The sequence below is a fragment of the Spermophilus citellus genome (genome assembly GCF_964194105.1).
Source record: "Spermophilus citellus genome assembly, chromosome: 3".
NCBI classification, from domain to species: Eukaryota; Metazoa; Chordata; class Mammalia; order Rodentia; family Sciuridae; genus Spermophilus; species Spermophilus citellus.
The window spans coordinates 167,197,437-167,218,183 of NC_138184.1; the positions used below are offsets into that span (position 1 = coordinate 167,197,437).

At 34.0% G+C, this 20,747-nt stretch overlaps 1 protein-coding gene across 3 annotated transcripts in view; it reads left to right on the forward strand.

Moving 5' to 3' along the window:
* CACNA2D1 (calcium voltage-gated channel auxiliary subunit alpha2delta 1) overlaps positions 1–20,747 on the forward strand; it is a 483,532-nt gene that overhangs the window by 65,861 nt on the left and 396,924 nt on the right. The window lies entirely within an intron of this gene.

Sequence of the window (20,747 nt, forward strand, 5' to 3'; positions counted from 1 at the left end):
TAAAGCATTACATAGCTCATGATATATCATCTTTCATACATTTGACTCAAATTGTGTTTTGAACTCCCATTTTCACCCCAAATACAGATTGCAGAATCACATCTGTTACATATTCACATTTTTACATAATGCCATATTAGTGACTGTTGTATTCTGCTACCTTTCCTATCCCCTACTATCCCCCCTCCCCTCCCCTCCCCTCCCATCTTCCCTCTCTACCTCCCCTGCTGTTGTTCAATTCTATTCTATCTTTTTTTTTCCTATACATTTTCCATGAAATGGATATTCCATCAACTATTTAAGGAGTCTTCTTACATAAAAATAAATATTTAGATTTTTTTTCTTTATTTCCTGTTTTATTTTATTATTGATATTTTTATTGGTTCTTTTTAGTTTTACATGATAGTAGAATTCACTTTGATATAATTGTACAGGCAGAAATATATCTTATAGGACCCCATTCTTATGAATGTACGTGATGGTAGAATTCACCATGGTGCATTCATATAAGTATGTAGAAATACTATTTTGGATTCATTCCAGTGTCTTTCCTTTTCCTTTCTCCCCTCCCTTCCTTCATTCCTCTTTGTCTAATCTACTGAATATCTATTTTTTTCCCCTGTTTCCACTTATGGTGAGTTAGCTTCCACATATCAGAAAAAAAAAAAAACAATTGACCTTGATTCTTTAGAACTGGTTTATTTCATCTAGCATGATAGTCTCCAGGTCCATCCATTTACTTGCAAATGTCATAAGTCATTTTTCTTTTTGGTTGAGTAATAATTTATTGTGTATAAATACCATAACTTCTTGAACATCCTTTTTTTATCCTATTTTATTATTATGGGTTGTTAGCTAGAAAATCATTTGTCTACAGACAATAAAATCTTAATTTCCCAGCGTTTATGCCTCCTTTTCCTTTCCTTATCCTAATATATTAACTATGAGTACTCTGATAACATTTCCTACCTAGGAGAGTGAAATCTTTTCTTATGTTCCTGATTTAAGTAGAATGTTTTAAGTACTTCACCAAGTATTTTATCCATTATCTATTAGATGATCTTTATTAAGTTAATAAAGTTTCTAACTTACTAATTATGTTTTAGCAAGAATTAAAATGGCATACAAAAAAAAGCATTTTGGCTGCTGTTTATTGAAATGATTAGTTGATTTTTGCCTTAAATCTTTTAATTTACTGGATTATATTACAGCTTGAAAATAATATAATATTGAGCATTAATTGTTTTATTTAGTATATTCTAGGCATCACACTAATTGTAGTCTTGCTTAATTTAAATTTCACAACTATATGGGATGAAACAGACTCAGTTACTTAATTGTCAAATTCACAATTAATATGTGAAGCAATTGGGATATCATAATGTTGAACCATCTATTTCCTTCTGGAATAAATGTTCCTTAGTCAAGATGATTATTTTTTAAAATTTTCTGTTTTCTGTTTCAATATTTATGTAGTTTTCCCCCCCTCTGCTCCTAGATGAGGTCAGCTTGCATTCTCCTTTTTCTCTTAGCCTGTTTGGGTAATAGGGCAGCTTTGTGTTGTTTTCCATAATGTAGTCAACATGTACATATTAAATTTATAACCTGAAAAGAAATATTGATGAACTTTTAAAAGATCATGTGTTATTCATAATAGCTGCCATTCTGACTGGAGTGATTTGCATTTGTCTAATTGCTAGCAATGATAAACATTTGTTTCATATATTTGTTGATTGATTGTATATCATCTTCTGAGAGGTGTCTGTTCAAGTCCTTGGTCCATTAAATCGATGCAGCCAATATGGAAAGCAGTATGGAGATTCCTTGGAAAACCAGGAATGGAACCACCATTTGACCCAGCTATCCCTCTCCTTGGACTATACCCAAAGGATTTAAAAACAGCATACTACAGGGACACAGACACAGACACATCAATGATTATAGCAACATAATTCACAATAGCTAAACTGTGGAGCCAACCTAGATGCCCCTACAGTGGGGGAATGTATAAAAAATGTGGCATATATACACAATGGAATTTTACTCAGCAATAAAAGAGAATAAAATCATGGCATTTGCAGGTAAATGGATGAAGTTAGAGAATGCTATGTGAAGTTAGCCAATCCCCCAAAACCAAATGCTGAATATTTTCTCTGACATATCAGGCTGATTCATAGTGGGGTCGGAAAGGGGAAAAGGGAGGATTAGATGAACTCTAGATAGGGCAGAGGGGTGGTAGGGGAAAGGAGGGGGCAGGGGGTTAGAAATGATGATGGAACGTGATGTACGTCATTATCCAAGTATGTGTATGAAGACATGAATTGGTGTGAATATACTTTATATACAACCAGAGATATGAAAAGTTTGTGCTATATATGTGTAATATGAATTATAATGTATTCTGCTGTCATATATAAATTTAAAAAATAATAAAAAAGAGATCATGTGCTCTTATTGATTCTGAAAAAAGGGTCATACAGGTACTGGAGAGAGGAAGCCAGAATCATGTGGACCTCTTAGTAGCATGGTGCTGTAGTTCATGTCCTAGATGACCAAGTCTAAGAGCAGTGATAATAAGACATATAAGGAAGAGGGATGACAAAGAGATTTTTATTGAAGTAAGAGAACTAACATTGATACATTAAACATTTAATGGATTCCTACTATGTGTCAAGCATCACTCACTCTCGTTGTCCCATGGAGCTAAAGATTAATGGAGCCAGGCACAGTGGCTCATGTCTATAATCCCAACTGCTTGGGAGGCTGAGGCAGGAGGATTGTGAGTTCAAAGTCAGCCTCAGCAACATTAAGGCACTAAGAAACTCAGTGAGGCCCTGTCTCTAAATAAAATACAAAGTAGGGCTGGGAATGTGGCTCCGTGGTCAAGTGCCCCTGAGTTCAATCCTTGGTACCAAAAAAAAAAAAAAAATGGAGAACTTGACAATAAAATAATTACTACAAAATCAATATGCTTTTTAATCATTGTACATAAATTGTGCAGCATCCTGGAGGGAATTATAGAGAGTGAAGTATTGAATTTAGAGTAGAAATTTTCTAAGAGGACTTCAAGGAAAAGACATTTCCAGTAGAGAAATAAAAAGCAATAATTTAATTAGGACAAGAAAGTGTGTGTGATGCTCTTAGTAATATCCTGTACTTGAAATATTTCAAATTTCTTAATTTTTGCACAAGATGATCTTAAGATGAACTTGTGTTATTCTAGGATCATTGTTATGTTTAGCAAAAGAGATTGATTGAAGATTAAATTGGAAGTGTAGAAGGGTCTGGTTTAAGGAGGATCCTTATAGAATATTGGAAATGTTAATTACTATGATATACCTGGAAATTTCTCAACAGAGAGTAAACTGATGAGTGAGAAATTCTCAGGGATTTATTTATCTATCTATCTATCCATCTATCTATTTATTTATTTATTTAAATTAGCGAGAATGCCAATCCCTTAGCAACTACCTAGCAACTGAGGCTTGGTTAAAGCATATGTATATTAGGTAACCCATTCCTTGGAATTAATAGAGAATTTAAAGTAAAATAAGATATCACTCTATTTGTTTCAAGTCTAAAATGCAGGGATATTCTTTTCCACTTGCATTTCAAATTTTGCTTATGATCATGAATGAAAAATCAACTTTGGTCTCATTACCTTCCTGCTTCACAGAACCTAATGAGCTTTTAAAAGTAATTTTAGCAATTGTCAAAGACCCATAATGTTAAATAGTGCATTCTGTATTTCCACACATTTTTGGCTCTTTTTTTACCTAAAATATCTATACATTTATTCTCTTTTGCCAATACATCAACTTTATGGACATTACCTCTGTGGTCTTTTGGGTTCAAGTTTCTGCAAGTGACCAGGACATTCTCATAACCAAAGCAAAGTAAGAAAGACCTTCTGTGCTGTTTACATTACTAGAGGAAAAAGCGACCAAAAAATATAAATAATCAAATATAATAAATCGAAGGTTGTGGGAGAACTGCAGAAACAGGCGAAGTCTGTGTGGAGGTGGGAGGGGGTACAAAGTGATAAGGTTAGCACGTTGAACAAGTGTGGTCAGGAATGTCCCTGTGAAATGGTGACATTGGACCTAAGGCTTAGAGGAATGAGAAGAACTGAGAAGGCCCAGAGGGAAAGCATGGTTAAGGGGGAAACAATAGGTACTCCTAGGGAATATGCTTTCATTGATGGTGTCAAAATCCATAGAGAGTGGCAAGTTCAAGATCTGAATCTCTTCCTCTTCCCCCAAATGATGATGCTTGCTCATGGGCCTCTATTCCTGTGCTGTAGCAACAAAACCACAAAGTACCATATGGTTCATCATATTTGGGTAAAAGAGTATGCTATGAGACTGTTAATTACATCCCTTAAAAACAGCAATGTGTATTTGCATTCATTAAGTAGTGGTTCATTAAAGGGCATTGCTTGTTATTTTTTGGGGAAAAGCCTACTTTATTTCCAAATGCACAAAGTACATTTTCACCTTTTAAGACAAACTCCACAATCACTTTTTAAAATGTCCATTTATTTTGAGTCTTATTTTTTTTTTTCACACTCCTTCCAACTCCCAACTCCTGTGTGTTCCATGTCCTCATGTTTTCTTTTGAGTTCTTACTTTTCCTTTGGGTTCCCTGTATCTCTTTCAATTATTTCAGTTTCATTTTTCTTTCTTAAGTGTTATGTACGACCAGGTGGCTGTATTACAAATTCAGGGAGGATGATTAGCCCAGGAGTTATTTGCCACTTGTTTGTTTAGGAAAATCCCAATACTAAGATTTCCCCAACTAATAATAAAAAAAAAAATACACAAAAAAAGAAAACTTCTGCAATTTGTTTTTGCAGATCTAATCCCCTTTAAGGATGTCCTAAATTACTAATTCTTTTAGAAAAGTTATGAATCATTGCTGAATTTCATCAAATGATCTTTTATCTTTTTTTCAAATGATCTAAGGATAATAGAAGAGAAGATTTTAATTTCTGTTTAATTATGTGTTCACCTAGTGCTTTTTATTCATAAAATTAAACTAACTGGCTTGTGGGGAAAAAGAAAAAAAAAAGATTTCCCCAAGTTACTGGTTAAGGTAGAGTGGGACATAAAGAAGCCCCCAGTCAGGATTATAGAGAGCAACAAAGACTGCTCCTTACAGTGGTTTCCTACTTAGTGTTCTTGTCTTTCATCCACTATACTAAAGAGGAAATTACTGGTAGGTTCATGCAAATCAAGCAATAGAACTTCAGCCTCTTCTTGAAACCTCCCTGTATTAGCTATGTAGAAGACCTCAAGAGAATGTGAAGAACTACTGTTTGTGGGTTAGGAGAAGCATGTGCTATAGTGATTCAGTATTTAGACTAATTAAATAACCAAAATTGTGTGTCTCATGGAAATGCTCAGAGACAAGTATAGCTAAAATATAGAGATGCACAAATATGAAGCCCATTGCTCTATAGGCAGCTAACCTAAGGACCACTATAAATAAGTAACTATTCATTGATTGATCTGTCATTAAGCTACAAAAAAATCAATGTTAAATAACAAAGTCCCTTGTCCACACTAAAAGAATGTATTCTTGTGCAATAAAGATTAATGGACATTACTTTTCCTAACAATAAATTGAACTTAAACAAGAAAGAAAGAAAATATATTTTGGGAGGGTTGGGTACTGGGGTTTTAACCCAGAGGTGCTTCACTACTGAGCTATATCCCCAGCCCTTTTAATATTTCATTTTAAAACAGGGTCTTGTTAAATTTCTTAGGGCCTCACTAAGTTGCTGAGGCTGGCTTCAAATTTGCAATCCTCCTACTTCAGCCTCCCAATAGCTGTGATTATAGGTGTGGGCCACTGTGATTGCAAAATGTGTACTACTGTGCATGGAAAGTACTTTTGTAGATAAAAATGGTCTTGTAGGAGAATGGTCTTCACAATTTCATGTTAGTAAACCAAAATAAGACTAGGGGTGTGGCTCAGTGGTTGAGTTCTATCCTAGCATGGTTAAGGCTCCGGATTCAATCCCCAGGATGGAAAACAGACAGGAAAACACAAAACAATAGCAACAAAACCACAAAGTACCATATGTTTCGTCATATTTGGGTAAAAGGTTATGACCTTTATAACTACGGGACTGAAATTACATCCCTTAAAAATTGCAATGTGTGGGCTGGGGATGTGGCTTAAGCAGTAACGCGCTCGCCTGGCATGCGCGGGGCACTGGGTTCGATCCTCAGCACCACATAAAGATGTTGTGTCTGCCAAAAACTGAAAAATAAATATTTAAAAAATTCTCTCTCTCTCTCTCTCTCTCTCTCTCTCTCTCTCTCTCTCTCAAAAGAAAAATTGCAATGTGTATTTGCATTCATCCAGTAGTGGTTCATTAAAGTGCATTGTTTGCCATTTTGGGGGCAAAAGCCTACTTTTTTTCCCCAAATGTTCAAAGTACATTTTCACCTTCTAAGACAAACTCCATAATCACTTTTTAAAATGTCCATTTATTTTGAGTCTTCTTTTTTTTCATTCTCCTTCTGATTCCCAACTCCTGTGTGTCCATCATCTCATGCTTTCTTTTGATTTCTTACTTTTCCTTTGGGTCCCCTGGATCTCTTTCAATTATTTCAGTTTCATTTTCCTTTCTTAAGTGTTATCTATGACCAGGTGGCTGTATTACAAATTCAGGGAGAGCTGGTTAATCAGGAACAAGTGATTTCCCCTGGGCTTCCTAGCTCTGCAGTCCCTCCATGTCTCCACTGAAGGGGAAAGACATTGCCATGGGCCCCGTGGAGCCTCCTGCCATACTGCTTTGTCTGCCCATTCATTCCACATGCTTCCCCTTCTGTCCCATCAGAGGAGTAAAAAGAGAGAACAGGACCAGTTCAGGTGGCAATTAGAAACCCTTTAGCACACTCCTGGTGGGGGTGAAGATGCACTATTCTCACATTTATCTAAAATTGTTTCCATGGATTTTATGAAAAATCAAGCTAGAAGAATGTGATTGAGAGACTCAGAAAAAGATTCTAATTTGAGCCATTTTATTAGCATACAGGAAGGTGTATTATTCACATTTAAGCTTCCGTTCTTCAGAAATAGGAACAGTGAATTTTCATTTTGGTAGCATTGTCCATGAAGCACTTTGGGATCTCAGAGTAAGAAATTAAGTATGGAGTGGAGGTCTTTAAGACTTCTAAACTATGTCTCTCGGTTTATCAAGGCTATTAGCAGCTTCCTTTGTATCAACAGGTGAACATAAGTAGAGTGACTCACAATAGTTCTTTAATCACTTTATAAACTTGGGCTAGTCTTTTGATCTATATGCTCTGCCTTTGGTATTTGCTCGGTCCTTGTTTCCAGTTGTTGTTTTTGTGCAAGACCCCTGTATCCTTCTGTCCAGTCTCTTTGAACCATTATTTCTGAGAGTTCCTTGCTTAGTGTTTGGTTTCAACTTTGCTTTTGGACACTTTAGATCCTCCTTAGATCTATAGTCTGAAGAACTTGACTGGATGCTACTCAGTCCATCTCTAAAGCCCAAAGCTAGGTCCTAGAACTCATTAGGTATGTCACTACCTGACCACCACTTGGATAGAAAACATTTCTCTAAAACTTAGATGGCATGTTTATTAGTCATTATCACATATTTTCACCTTAGTTGCTGATTACTGTTTTTCTTTTAATAGCAGAATGAATATATAAAATCTCACTTTGCCCTTTTCACACATATATTTTAATTTACTCCTTTCATTCTGTTTATTCTTAAATTATAAAATATATAATAAATATTTTATGTGTTCTTTTGGTGAGCATTAATAATTATATATGTGAAGACAATTTATTTTAACTTTTTATAACTTTCCTTATAAATTAAAAAATGGCAATAGTCACAAAATTCAGGCAAAATAGGATTGTATCTAAAAAAGTAGGTTTTATTTTTAAGTGTCTAACAATTGATAAGATAAATGTAGCATGATTTCTTTTACACCCAGCAGAACTTTTGAACAGTTTTGCCCTAAAAGAAAAGGTTGTTAGTAAGTGAATGAATGCCTCTCAAAGGTTATGTGTGGAGGAACAGGACTGGAAGACCAGGGATAATAGAAAAGATTGTTTTGCATAAGCAAAAGAAGTGGTGAGTGATAGGAGTTTTCTCTTCTTGTACTCTAGGTGACCTAAAGCAGGTAGAGTGAATTCTAACTGACTGCATGTCTTCAAGTCTTTGTGCTTTCCAAATAGTGATAAGAAGTCCATTCAGCCTCTTTTATACAGCTGGAGCACTTTGAGACAGAATATATGGGTTTTTAGGCTTGTGGGAGGCTGCTGAGTCACGAATGATTCACAGATCTAGCTTCAGAAATCTTTAGACTTCAATATTACAATACAGGGTGGTCCATTTAAATATTTCTTATTGAAATCCACATTGGAATGTGCTCTAAATGGAGCATTAGGAAGAGTGACAGAATGAATAATAATGAAAAAAAATAGGAGACTACAACAAGAATGTTGATGTTTAATTCATGTTACTCCTTCACGATTCTTCCATATTTCATAGAAATAAGGTACATGGGTGTGTCATCTTACAAGAGAGGCCTTTAGCTTCACAAAGTGCCATACTTCTTATATAAGGGCTTGTGAAACACTTCCTACCTGTTTGTTGAATGATTCAGTGTGATCCACTTTCTGGATCTTTGCACCTAATTACAGAATAATTATTTCAAATAAAAAGATATAAACATTAACGCAAATGAGACCTTCTATGAGAAGATAAGCCACTGTGTTTTTAAGTGTTTATTTAATATATTATATTAAAGATTTAAATTAAAATAAATAAAAAATAAAATAGGGAAAATATACCTAACACTGATTTCTTCTATTTATTTTTGTTGGTAGTAGCAAATTATTTGTTAATAAAGATTGAATTTGAAAAACAATGCTTTTCATTTTGCTTTTAAAGGCCTTCTCAGTGTTCATGTCTTACAATTTATTTTTAATATACCTAACACTGGATTTAGCTCTGTAAAATACTTTTTCTACATGATACGTGTGTGTGTGTGTGTGTGTGTGTGTATTTTTTTCAGTTAATTTCTTCGGTTTTGACCTACTTTTCAACATATAATGCATGAAGGATCACGGCTATGTTATTTTATTGTTTAAAAATTAACAAATATCATATAATGAAATTTTGACTAAGAAATTAAAAATACCTTGTTTTCCTATATTTGACATTCATGTAAATCCTTCACCAATGGTTCACATTCTTTGAAAAAAGTAAGTTGGTAGTGTTAAAAATCAATTTTTTTGGTCATGTATGAATAAAAATTCATTTTAAAAATGAAATTTATATGTATTTGAGTTTTGTAACCTAGTGTTATGAGACACATATATACTAAACGGTCATTGAAGTATCTCACATAGTTACTTTTTATGTTTGACAAGAGCAGGTAGAATTTACTCATTTAACATATTCTTTTTTTAATTCTAATTTGTTACATATGACAACAGAATGCATTACAAATGCATTACACCAATGGAACACAATTTTTCATATCTCTGGTTGTACACAAAGTATTTCACACCATTCGTGTCTTCATATATGTACTTAGGAAAATTATGCCCATCTCATTCCACCATCTTTTGTACCCCCATTCCCTCTCCCTTTCTCTCCCACCCTTTTCCTCTATATAGAGTTATTTAACATATTCTAATTCAATACAACTTTATTAGCCTTGACCCTCATTTGTGTGTTAAATCTCTGACCTTGTTCATCCTGCATATCTGCTGTTTCATATCCTTTGACAGTCATCTCCCCAGGTCCTTCTCCCACACCATAGTAACTGGTGTTTCATTTTCTTGGTGTGTTTGACCTCTGTTTTTTTTTTTTTTTTAACATAAATCATTTTCTCACAATTCTCATTGTTGGTTTCATTGTGTTTATGGGAAAAAGCAGTTTAATTTTTAAAAGATATACTTTGGGTTTTTGTTCATATTGAGCAGATAAGGAAATGAAGCAGGTTATAATTCCTGTCCAAGCAGCAATCTTCTATTTGGAATGTTCAGTGTGCACAGACCATCAGAGGGGAGCATAAGGGTAATGTAGGTTCTGCTCAAGCAAAAAGGGTCAAAGAGAACCATGTTCTGTTGGGATAAGACAGGTTGAAAGCAATTAAATTGCAATATGTTTTCTGAGCTGGAAAGATGTTTACTGATTTATGTTGAAAGGATTCATTCCTATTTCTCTAGAACCTTATATTTATTGATAAAATATTAAAATTCTTAGAGGTAGACTATCTTGAAATATTCCTTTCTGATGGACTTCAGAAAGAATTATTGTCTTTCTAATTTGCAAGTTAATGTATCTGTGTTGACAGCTTTTTTTATTGTCAAGTAAACTCTGTCTTAGAACAGCTGTCAGACAAATTACATTGTAGTGTGTTTTAAAAGAAGCATCACAAGAGTCAATCTGCACCCTTGTTTTTATATTCATACATTTGTTTGTATATTTGAACCTGATTTATGAAAACAAGGAAAGTTGGTTGAAATAGTCATGTTTATCTGTTCATATTGTAGCTCTGAACGTTGCTTTTAGAATATTTTATATTTAGAAACACATCAAAGCTGACTTTACACTTAACCTGCTACTTTATGTCAAATATCTTTGCATGTGAGGAATGCAAGTCAATTGCTGTGGAACAATACTTACCATGACAATGTCATGTTATGCTAATAAAAGCAGTAAAATTTCTGGTAGCAAATAAAATAAGTAGTGCTTGTTTAATTCTGATCAAAAACTTAAATTAAAATTATGGCATTTAAGTAATCATTGTGCATATTTCCACAGAAAGTTTTAAAGGAAGACAATACCTAGGTTTTCTCAATATTGAAATCTTTATTTCTTAACTATGACTAACTTTTCCCCGTAAAACTAAGATTCTGTAAATTTCATTTTTGTCTCTCTATCCACAAAGAGACTATGACATTCTATAAAAATCAGGAAGCATATTTAAGTTATGATGACAAAAGAGTTGAGGGATTACTCTGGTAGTTTAAAGATGAAATCCAAACTATGTTTCAGATCACTGCATCAATTAGCATTTATTAAGGTAATTATACTATATTGTTTGCTGAGGGCAAACTGCTCTGCCATTTACCAACTGGGACTTTAGGCAATTAACCGAAACTTATTATGCCTCAGTTTCTTCATATGTAAAGTAGGACTTATAATAGATTTCTGTGAGCCTTAAAGATGTTGTTTGTATAGCTTGTTTAGAAAAGTTCTTGTCATATAATAGCTCAATAGATATTACCTATTGTTTATTGAGCATCTATTGTTATATTTAGAACTATGCTAGGTATTCTCAGGATACAGAGCCATAAGCTATGGCCTATATATTTAAGTAGTTAAATGTTGTTGGAGAAATAACAGCAACATAAGACAGTATATCAATATCAGAAAAGGAACCTGAGTGTGCAAATTTGAAGAGTGATTTTTAGGAGCTAAAGCGATTTAAGAAAGGTGATCTCAAGCTAGTAGAATATGATTAAAGGATATGTCAAAACTGATATGTTTGTGAAACAATTAAATTAGCTTGGCTGAAAGTACTGGTCTATGTAGAGCAATGGATTGGCCATTTAGGTGAGAATCTCAATATAAGAAGCATTTGATTATTTTTCAGTATTGGAACTATTATGATTCCTCAGATAATAATCAAGACAAAAGGAAATTAGGAAAGTTTTATCATGAGAACAAATAATGTTTATATGCTTGAATTAGGCTAAAATAAATTTTGTGAACAATTTTCAGTGACTGAGGACAAGAGTGCAGATGAACAATGAAAGGAAGGTCTTCAATAAAATGAATGTAGGTTTTATAATGAGCAATTACAAATTCAGCTCATTGGGTTCATAGAAACACCAGCAGCAGATTGTGTGGCCACATGGGACCTCCGTTGGCACCAGGCTAGACAGAGATTGTGCTAGAGGTTGTAAGTAACTGTGATGTGGAAGAAAAAAAAATAAAGGTCTCAGGGCCTCAGGGAACAAATCCCATGTATGAAAAGCCTCCCTGCTGTAGCTGATCTGTGAAACAACTTTAATACCAATCTGAAAGTGTATTACTGATCTGTTTAGATGATGGAAGCAAATTGCTGCAGCCAAGGCAGAAAATAATAACTAAACAATTTAAAAAAAATTGTGGCTAAAGCAAAAACCAATCCAACATGGTGGAAAAGTAGATCCTATGAAGAATTCTTGGCTTTTGTGAATTGTGAATATGATTATTTGTAAGGTGGATTACACACACACACACACACACACACACACATGCACGCAGAAAAAGGCCAACAGTAAATGAAGGCAGAGAAGCATGAACTGCTCAAGAATCAGGCTTTAGTTTTACAATTTGCTTCTACTCTCAAGTTCTTTACCTTTCCACTCTGATTAGTATGATCATATTCCTTTCTGCAGCCCAGGATTACGCTAGACTAAAATGGAATACTAAAGCATTTCATAAGTAGAAACAGCTTTCTAAAAACAGAGCAATGGTGTTACTGAATTGAAAATAATTTCAGGAACTTATAGTCCTGGCATGATATTCGTTTTACAAGCAATCCTATAATTTAATGTAGGTACCAAACTCTCCATTTATACCACAAAAATAAAAGTATTTCACTATATAGTTATCCATGCTATGAAAGGGATATTAAATAAACTTGCATGTCTAGGTTATCTAAATCTTTGGCTTACTTATGTTATTTTTACCCACCTACAGGGACACTGTGGGTGGTTTATTATATAACAAAAATAGGAGCCTTTTGGCATTGGTAGAATATTTATAGCAAGTAGAACAGTTGACTTTTGAAATATATGATCTTATTACTTCACATTTGTGAATAAGCTATTTATATTTCAGCACACTTGAAATGGTCAGTTTGTTAGATCTTTTGATATTTTAATTTTTCCCAGCTCTACAAGGCATAACTGTGTCTTTTATTGCCTTAAAAATAAGATTATTTCTTAAATATAATGGCATAGCCAGAGAACTGTCTTAGGACAAGGCCCCAATTGGCACAAACTTCTCACCTTCTCAACACCCCTCCTGTAAATCCCTTACGGTAGCAAGCCCACCTCCCTTTCTTTTCCTTGTGGTATATCTGTCTCTGTCTTTACAATAATTATAGTAGAATAAGTTGAGAAGAACATGGAAAAAAGATACCTATTTTAATATTCTCTAGATACAAACAGCAGCAGTTTTAAACACATTTTCCTCCCCCCACACCCCACAGGACTTACCCACATAAAATACAGGATGCAAGGACAGTTAGTCTAGTTTAGGACCTATTATAACAATTCTTAGCTATCACACTGACTCCATTTTTCCAACCAGGCAAATTCTCTTTAGCTTTTTCAAAACAATTTAATAGGAAACTATAAAGACTTGACACTTTTTTCTCAACTGTTAACACTTCACAATAGATTAAATAGGGTATAATTTGTGCTTTTCTGAATTTGATGTTCTTCAAATGTGTACAAGATGAAATGGATTATTATCTCTCTCTCTCTCTTTTTTTTTCTTTTTCAAAGTTGCTTTCTGAAGTATGCATTACTCTTTTGAAACAATATTACAGACAAATCCAGCTTTAAAAGGAACAATGTTTACTGAATGGCAAGTTTTTCTCTCAAACTTAATGCAAATATCAATATTTTGTATGTGTGCTTTTAGAATTTTGACTGTTTCTGTTCAATAAGGTGAAGTAGAGGATATAATAAGGTTATTTCAATTATGCAATGAAATACCTCAATTTTTAGTGATATCTTAGAGAATGCTACAAATTACATTCAATCTGGACACAACAGCAAACTGTTGAAAATAATGTTGTTGACTATAATGAGTTGGCAAGGGACAAAGAGAGATTACAAGACTTGATTTTTCTCCTTGACATTCAATATACTTAAAAGATTTAGAATTTCAAGAGGTTTAATAATTCCTTAAAATTATTAGGTCTACATTTTGAAAATTTGCAGTTTGTCAAAAGATGGATGTTGTTTACAAAGGTGTACATCTGACAGTTGATTTTATTCTGATGTGGATTATAGGGAGAAGTTATGCTGTAAGAGAATTTGTGTGTTTGAAACAATGGAATTATTAAATATATTTGTGATTTTTAAACAATAGTAGTACAGTTGAATTTCATTTCAGTACATATCTCTATATTCAGTCAATGCTTATGTGCCTACTGACATGGAAGTGTCAGAAAAATAAACACAAAGCAAAGCTAAAGTACTTTTGGAATTTTGTGGATAGAAGTAAACATTCTTGGTTTGGGAGATTGTGAAAGGTGATATGAAAGTATTTGGGGATTTATCAGTTTACAATTGAGGTGGAAGATTAATTCTAGGTGAAGGTTGAAGGATGAATGAGGAAAAGTACAGCCAATGCACATTGAAACCTGAGGTTGGTTGTAGTAGAAGGTCTTAGGAAATAAGAAGGGAGAGAGGGCTGGGTTGCTTAACTTCCAGAATGTTTTCTCCTGTCTACATTTTTCTAATTGGTAGTAATGCAAGGATGCATATTAAATATTTTAGCATGGAGGTGGTACAAAATAAAATCTCAATGTTTTTAGCTATCAGCTATGTATGGGGAAAAGCTGGGACATGATTATTTAACAGGATCATAGGAGGGAAAGATGAAGAAATTGGTGCTATGATTCTTGATGATGGGGTAGATGGATTGCCAACAGAGAAAAAGGATATAAAGAGTTTGTAGTCTGGAGAGGGAAAATATTGAGTTCAATATGATACATCTTTGGACAGGAATGATGGAATGTCAAAGTGGAGCTTTCAAATGGTAGTTGAGGAAGAAGTGGATCTCAAATTTAGGGACTATATAAGTAAAGGTGACAGTTGAAGCATAAGATTTTGAGGAAGTACAAGTAGAAGAAAGGAAGGAGAAAAGTGTATTAAAATTGAAGATGGATGTTGAGAAATAATTGTATTTATCCTTAGGAAAATGAAAAGGAATCAGTTGATAATAATAAAGAAAACAAGAGCCAAACAAATAGGGTCATAGGAGCAAAAAGCACACAAGATTCAAGAGGGCAGTGGAACAGTGAGGGACGTGGGGTAAGAAAAGGACAAGAAATAGGATGTGCACCCCTTCTCTGTATGCCCAGACTCCAGAGCTTCTCACAGTTTTCCCCACATATACCATTCATTCTTCTTAGTCTTTGACTTCCTATCATGCTCAAGTCTTGTCTGTAACATTGAAGCTTCTGTTAGCACCTGAGCCTTGAAGCCAAGGAATATGCATTTTTAACAAGAAGGGTCAAGTGTGCTCTGTCACCTTGAGCGTGAAAGTCCAGTGTGTTTTCTCAAGAAAACAGCTTATCTATTATTCTAATTCTATTGTTCTTATATAAAAAATATGGGCTCAATGAATTTGATCAGACTAGAGATTGTAATATGCATTTATATCTAAAGGGCTTTTGAATCACAGTATTAAACTTTCTGAGAGCAATCTGTTTTATTTCACCATGCTTTTGGGAACTTATTATTTAAGAAATACATACATATTGTAAGTGACTTAAAATGAGATATGTGTATGCAGGTCCCTTTCTTTAAGTTGCTACATTATATTCTTTTTATAAGACTGAAAATTCAAAAAATGATGACAAAGATTTGAAATTTGGCAATACAGTATTTTCATATTTTCTTGGAAATACTGTGAAATAATTTTTTGGTTACATAAAAAAGGGTTTAGAAAACAAGCATTGTTTATGAATATATTATGATATTTTTAATGAATATTTTAGTAGTCTTTGTTATTTAGAATCAGTAGAGATCTAGAAATTGTCATGACCTTCAATTTACTTTTCCGTGTCCTCCTTTCCCACCTGCTGGTGTCTGTCCCACATTCATCTGAGTGCTGTTTTTCTCTGATCTTGCCCTCCACAGCCTGGTATTGGTAAGAAATTCACACAGCTACGCTGATTAGTACCAATGGAATCCTATGACCTTCAGTATAATACAGATACTTAAACATCTCCAGCCACTCTGTAAACGTCCACCTCTCTATTCTACTTCCTTACCTACTATCTCTGAACTGATGACTCTTCCTTCTTTATTACAAAGGAAATAGAGACCAATAAACTAGAATAGTCTCAACTTTTTGCACTAGGTGTTGCAGTTATTTCCACTTATCTCAAAACTTTCCCTCTTCCTTTCCAATACCCATGGATGAACTGTCTTCGCTTAGAGCCACACGTTAGATTTCTCCTTTGTTTTGATTCTTTCTCCTCATGATTTTGATTCTTTCTCCATTACTTTTATCCTCTCATGTTTGGGATACAGTAAGTGAGCAAGAAAAGTGTAATGAATCTAGTGACTTTTGAAAGACCTTGCTGTGTTGTAGAGAAGATTGCTTTCCTCACATATTGCAAGGTTCAGGGCTGAGAGCCCTGTTTAAAAATTCATATTAGCAAGAGAAAAGCATATAAATTTATTGAATCTAATAAAACTTTAAAATGACTTGGGAGGCTTCAGAAAATGAAGAACCAAAGATCAAGAGATAGGTACATATTTTTATGGACAATATTGAGGAAGTACGATTGGTGAACAAAAGGACATGATCTACAAGGCCTGTTGGTTCTGATAATACTCGGTTTTCCTGTGTGCTGTTTTTTCCCTTTGGATTTAGAGCAGGACACCTGTCACATGAGTCCACAGGGAGAAGGGCAAAGAGAGCTTTCTGCTTTAGCTGTTTTGTCAAATGTCAAAGTGCCCTATTTTGGGGTTGCATTTCCTGAATCCCACCACTGTCAATAAATTATATATTCTCTTGAATCTTTAATGTCTCCCTCCCCTCTTGTCTTTCTCCTTTTACATAGAAACATGCCCATATCTATCACATTAAAACCCAAAAGAAACTTCAGGTCCTCATTCTCCATTCCCTTCCAGTTTCCACACTGTTTGTTCCATTTTCTCAGCAAAGGTAGATTTATTTATGATACTATAATCCCTTCCACTCTTTGGAAATATTTTTCCCCTCTGGCTTCTGAGGTCTCATGGTTTATGGATTCTCCTCTCTGGTCACTACTCAGATTCCTCTACTTATTCCTTAAATGTTATTTTTGAGATTTTTAACTTCTGTTTATTTTTCTTCCTCCATCTACTCTCTTTTGGAAGTTGTACTTTGATTTTTGCATGCTCTTTATATATGTTGTAACCACCAAATTCTTAAATTCTATGGAGAATTCTCTTCTAGAGCTGTAAACCTTTGTATATTCAACTGTCTATTACATGTCTATTCAGTTCTCTTAAAAAAAAAAAACTTTAATTAAATCCAAAAACAGAAATTCATGGGTTGGGGCTGCAGCTCAGTCAGTGGCAGAATGCTTGGTTAATCATGAGTGGGGTCCTGGGTTCAATTCCCAATCCAGCAAGCAAAACTTGTCAATGTCCCTCCAAATTGGTCTTCCCCCATACTTTCTATATTAAAATGCCCTATCATAATCTAACTGAGGAACTCCCTGAATCATTTCCCAATTCTTCTTCCCAATCATTTTCTTTTTTTAATATTTATTTTTAGTTGTAGATGGACACAATACATTTATTTTATTTTATTTTTTTATTTTTATATGGTGCTGAGGATCAAACCCAGGGCCTCACATGTGCTAGGCTAGCACTCTACCTATGAGCCACAACTCCAGCCCCCCCAATTATTTTCTTTATCTAAGGGTACAAGAAATCTTGTGATGCATACTTAGGAATTTCTGTTGGATTGTTTATTTCTACTTGCCTTCTTTCTTTCTGGCTTCTCATTTTCTACTGTCCCTCCATTATTTTGAGAATACCATCTAAATGCTTCAAAAGGTTATTTCAGATTCTCGGTCTGGACCATCTTTCTGGATGAATTTTGCCCTTCCATTCCTGCCTCAATTTCATATCATTTGCCAAGCTTGGACTTCTTGAAGTTGTTAAATAAGCCAAGCTTTGTATTATCTTTGTCTACACTCTGACTTTGTTCAATTTTGTCGTTTTAAATAGCTACTTCTCCAGAAAGCCTTGAAGGAATTAATGATATGCCATTCCAAAATATTCCCAGTTGGTTTATTGATTTCATTTCAGACTGGTCACTTGAGGAGCTAGAACTTCAGAAAGAGCCATTTAGCATGTGTTTCATACCTGCAGCAAGCCCTGGAGGTTCTTTTGAGAGGGATACCCTTTACATACCAAGAATGAAAACTAGCTCTGACCACCAGAGACTGGAAATTAGGGCTACAGTGAATATGAATAAACAAATCCTGAAGTAACTCTAATTTTCTGCTAGCTTCTATGCCTTCCATATGTTTCTTAGTAACATTTCTAGAATTAACTACCTGACTCTCCATATTTATTTGTTCCATCATCCCTTCACAAATTAATCATTCTTTGCCTCAAAAGTATATAAACTCCATGCTTTGGTCATTTTTTTTTTTTTAGTACTTGAATCTCTTGTGAATATCTCCATGTAGTTATAAAATTAATGAAAAAAATTATGCTTTTCTCTTTTTAATCAACTCTTATATTAAGTAGGATCTTAGAGCAAGGCAAAGGCTGACATAAGAAAGGCGGGGGCCATATACTGGGCATTTCTTTGTTGCCTATAGCCTCTTCTACCAGCCTCCCCACACCACTATGAATAAGCATTAAGTGACTCCCTCCTGGTAGCTGAACAATGTCAAGAGTGAACAATAAATTCTTCCTGGTGGAGTGCCATGTTCCTTTCTTATTATGTGAAAATTTTGTTTCTCCCATTATTTCCCCCAAATTTTATAGTTCCATCTGGATAAATTTAATAAAATGATTATACATATGTGCTTGATGATTTACCAAGTAAGAAAAAGATCAATAAATATTTGCACATGAGTATTATCTATTTTGTAATTTTCCACTTTTGAAGTAAATGTGACCTTTCCTTATTTCCTGGTCTTTATCACCTTGTAATTCAAGGGCGAAAGTAGACTGCTTATATAATATTTTAGGAAAATCAGCTAACACTTCATATCTGTACAATAATTTGTGCTCCTATAAAGTGTTCTTGACAGCTTGTCAGTGGGGCAGAGAAGACTGTACATGTCCTAAAGTTCTTTGCAGTGCAAAAAAGTTCACCTCAGTGAACACTGATAGCAACAGTGCCCACAGGTGTCAGGAGAGAGTGCATATTTTAGATTAGTTGGGCAAAAATCAGAATTTAGTCATTAGATATATTCGTCTCTCAGGTTCTCAACTAAAGGGATGTATAGCACTTCTTGCTTTTTGTCAGTGTTGATAGTTTATTTGAGAAGAGATGATTCAGTTTTTCCCTGTTCCATGACTTACTCAGTAACTGCTTAAAGCAACAAGATAGTCTGATCTGAATTAGAAAATAGTACCAATGTTCTTTGCTCTTCCTATACTCTACTGTATTTTTTTTTGTTCTCGATGTAAAACTGGGGCATAATTGTAATTCCCTAATAACAATACTAAGAATATTGATTGGTTGTTGCTTATAATGTTGTTCAGATGTATGCACCAGCTCATAAATAGCACAAACTATACTATCCGGATGACATTATGTGCACCATTCATTTTAATTGCCCTATAAATTTCTATTTGATTTTGTTTCTTGATATTCATTTACCTTTCTTCAATCCTATTCATAAAGCATGGTTCAATAAATGTTATCCTTTATTTTTGTTTGTGCTAAAGTGTTCCTAGTGCTAATTTATTTTATTTACTGTTTGTTTTACACATATATCATGCCTCTGTGTTTTACTCTCTAGCACTTCATCCATTTTTATGACTAACTTTCTAGTTTCCCTTCTTCCTCTTTAGTTTGTCAGCTCATTATTCTTTTATATGTTCTCTTAAACCTCACTTAAATCCCTTTTCCATGTTATATTTTTATTTCACATTTATTGTTTATTATATTACATGTGCGTTTAGCTGAAAAAAAATTGGTGACCATGATGTACTACTGGAATTCTTCTGTGTTATCTAAGGAAGAAAAGACATATAAAGCTAAGTTTCCATGATTTAGATCATACGTATGTAGAGTAAAGCTCATATTCAAAGTAAACATCTCATCATTTTATCAGATTACTTATGTTTCCATATAATTGCCTGGAGAGAAAAAAATCATAGATTATTTATTTATTTATTTATTTATTTATTTTACTGCTGAGCTACATCTCCAGCCCTTGTGTTTTTATTGCTTTTGAGACATAGTTGTACTAAGGTGTCCAGATAGCCTTGAACTTGTGATCCTTCTGCCTCAACTTCCCTGGTAGGTGTGATTTCAGGCCACTGTGACTGTGAGGATGAATAAATGAAACAGATGAGGAAACTGAAAATTATATTGATATGAATCAGAAAAATTGTGTGGTATTTGGTACTGTTTTGAATGCCAGAAATAACTGAGATAGAAGATGTATTTAGGTTTTCCTAAAATGCCCTGAAACCATAGCTTATACTTTAAGATTTTCTTTGCATTAATCTAAAGAAAGGACTTGAACTTAAATCTTTTGATCATAATTTTAATGATCAAGACCATTGCTTTAAAATTTAAACTTTGATCCAGAATTTATATCTAAGTGTCTAGCTAAAGAAATAAAGTGCATTTAAAATTGTCCACTAAAATATTGCAGTATGATTTGTAGTGGTTAAAAACAGATGACTGATGACTTTTTTAAAAAAAAGAATTGTCAAGTATAGTATAGAATGTGGAGTTAAGTAGTCATTAA